This window comes from Arachis hypogaea, chromosome 14 (genome assembly GCF_003086295.3).
Source record: "Arachis hypogaea cultivar Tifrunner chromosome 14, arahy.Tifrunner.gnm2.J5K5, whole genome shotgun sequence".
Taxonomy (NCBI): Eukaryota; Viridiplantae; Streptophyta; class Magnoliopsida; order Fabales; family Fabaceae; genus Arachis; species Arachis hypogaea.
In genome coordinates this window covers 70,270,459-70,273,446 of record NC_092049.1, presented here as the reverse complement: position 1 = coordinate 70,273,446, position 2,988 = coordinate 70,270,459, and the positions used below count along the sequence as shown (strand labels likewise).

Here is a 2,988-nt window from a genome sequence, read left to right as displayed (position 1 = left end):
CTAAGTAATTTACCTCTGCTATTGCAGGGTTCTCAGGATCATAGGCCTCTTCTTCAGAAAGCGCCTCTTGAGTACTGTTGGATGCAGCTTGCATTCCATTCAGACTCTGAGAAATCATATTGACTTGCTGAGACAATATTTTATTCTGAGCCAATATGGCATTCAGAGTATCAATTTCAAGAACTCCCTTCTTCTGAGGCGTCCCATTACTCACAGGATTCCTCTTAGAAGTGTACATGAACTGGTTATTAGCAACCATGTCAATGAGTTCTTGAGCTTCTGCAGGCGTTTACTTTAAGTGAATGGATCCACCTGCAGAGGTATCCAAGGACATTTTAGCTAATTCAGACAGACCATCATAGAATATGTCCAGGATGGTCCATTCTGAAAGCATGTCAGAAGGACACTTTTTGGTCAGTTCTTTGTATCTCTCCCAAGCTTCATAGAGGGATTCACCTTCTTTCTATCTGAAGGTTTGAACATCCACTCTAAGCTTACTCAATTTTGGAGGAGGAAAGAACTTGGCTAAGAAAGCCTTGACCAGCTTATCCCAAGAGTTCAGGCTATTCTTAGGTTGAGAGTCCAACCATACTCTAGCTCTATCTCTTACAGCAAAAGGGAAAAGCATGAGCCTGTAGACTTCAGGATCTACTCCATTAGTCTTAACAGTATCACATATCTGCAAGAATTCAGTTAAGAACAGAAAAGGATCTTCATATGGAAGTCCATGAAACTTGCAGTTCTGCTGCATCAGAGAAACTAATTGAGGTTTCAGCTCAAAATTGTTTGCTCCAATGGCAGGAATGGAGATGCTTCTTCCATGTAAATTGGAATTAGGTGCAGTAAAGTCACCAAGCATCCTCCTTGCATTATTATTATTTTCGGCTGCCATCTCCTCTTCCTGTTCGAAAATTTCTGTAAGGTTATCTCTGGATTGTTGTATTTTAGCTTCTCTTATTTTGTCTTTGCTCCTGCTCATATGAAAAAGAAGGAACAGAAAAATAATAATAATAGGGATCCTTTTTACCACAGTATAGAGGTTCCCTTATGTGAGTAGAAGAAAAGAAGAAGAGAAAATCTGAACTCAGAGAGAGAGGGTTCGGATGAGATGTGAATAAATAAATAGAAGGATATGAGAGGGAAAGAGGATTTTCGAAAATAATTTTTAAAAAAGAGTTAGTGATTTTCGAAAATAGTTTTTGAAAAAGGTTAGTAATTTTTCGAAAATTAAAATAAAAATTAAAATAATTATTTAATTAAAAAGAAATTTTGAAAAAGAGGGAAGATATTTTCGAAAATTAGAGAGAGAGAGTTAGTTAGGTAGTTTTGAAAAAGATAAGAAACAAACAAAAAGTTAGTTAGTTAGTTGAAACAAATTTGAAAATCAATTTTGAAAAGATAAGAAGATAAGAAGTTAGAAAGGATATTTTAAAATCAAATTTTTGAAAAAGATAAGATAAGAAGATATTTTTGAAAAGATATGATTGAAATTAGTTTTGACAAAGATTTGATTTTTAAAATCACAATTAATGACTTGATTCACAAGAAATCACAAGATATGATTCTAGAACTCAAAGTTTGAATCTTTCTTAACAAGCAGGTAACAAACTTGAAATTTTTGAATCAAAACATTAATTGATGATGTTATTTTCGAAAATTAGGAGATAAAGATAAGAAAAAGATTTTTGAAAAATATTTTTAAAATTTTCGAAAAAAACTAAGAAAAATGAAAAAGATTTGATTTTTGAAAAATATTTTGAAAAAGATAAGATTTTTAAATTGAAAATTTGATTTGACTCATAAGAAACAACTAGATTTTAAAAATTTTGAAAAAGTCAAATCTAATTTTTGAAAATTTATGAGAGAAAAAGGGGAAGATATTTTTTGATTTTTTTGAATTTTTAATGATGAGAGAGACAAACATGAAAATGATGCAATGCATGAAAATTTTGGATCAAAGCAATGAATGCATGCAAGAATGCTATGAATGTCAAGATGAACATCAAGAACTTATTTTTGAAAAATTTTTAATGCAAAGAAAACATGCAAGACACCAAACTTAAAAATTTTTCATGTATAGACACTATGAATGCAAGAATGCATATGAAAAACAAGAAAAGACACAAAACATGAAAACATCAAGATCAAACAAGAAGACTTACCAAGAACAACTTGAAGATCATGAAGAACACTATGAATGCATGAATTTTTCGAAAAAATGCAAGATGAACATGCAATTGACACCAAACTTGAAATTGACTCAAGACTCAAACAAGAAACACAAAATATTTTTGATTTTTATGATTTTCTAATTTTTTTTTTGTATTTTTTGAAAATTATTTGAAAAATAAAAATAAGGATTCCAAAATTTTTAATATGAATTTCAGGAATCTTACAATCTTAGTCTAAAGCTCCAATCTGAGGGTTAGGCATGGCTTAATAACCAGCCAAGCTTTAGTATGGAATTACATGCATTGAAGTGATTAATTGAAGCCTCAGTCCAAATGAATTTAGACATGGCTTTACAGCCAGTCAGGCTTCAACATGCTTCATGAAACACTAGAATTCATTCTTAAAAATTCTGAAGAAAAATATATTTTTGAAAACATTTATTTAAAAAAATTGTTTTTTTCGAAAACAAAGGAGAAAATTTTTGAAAAATTTTTGAAGAAATATTTTTGAAAATAAAACAAAAAGAAAATTACCTAATCTGAGCAACAAGATGAACCGTCAGTTGTCCAAACTCGAACAATCCCCGGCAACGGCGCCAAAAACTTGGTGCACGAAATTGTGATCTCAGGCAACGGCGCCAAAAACTCTGTACGCACGTCTTAATAAATCGTTTTTCATTCACAACTTCGATACAACTAACCAGCAAGTGCACTGGGTCGTCCAAGTAATAAACCTTACGTGAGTAAGGGTCGATCCCACGGAGATTGTTGGTATGAAGCAAGCTATGGTCATCTTGTAAATCTCAGTCAGGCGGAT

At 32.0% G+C, this 2,988-nt stretch overlaps 1 non-coding gene across 1 annotated transcript; it reads left to right on the top strand.

The window, feature by feature from the left end:
* The first annotated feature begins 388 nt into the window (after positions 1-388).
* On the top strand, positions 389-496 carry LOC112745240 (small nucleolar RNA R71). The gene has a single exon (XR_003173178.1). It is a non-coding gene; the product is annotated as a small nucleolar RNA R71 (small nucleolar RNA).
* Positions 497-2,988: the final 2,492 nt, after the last annotated feature.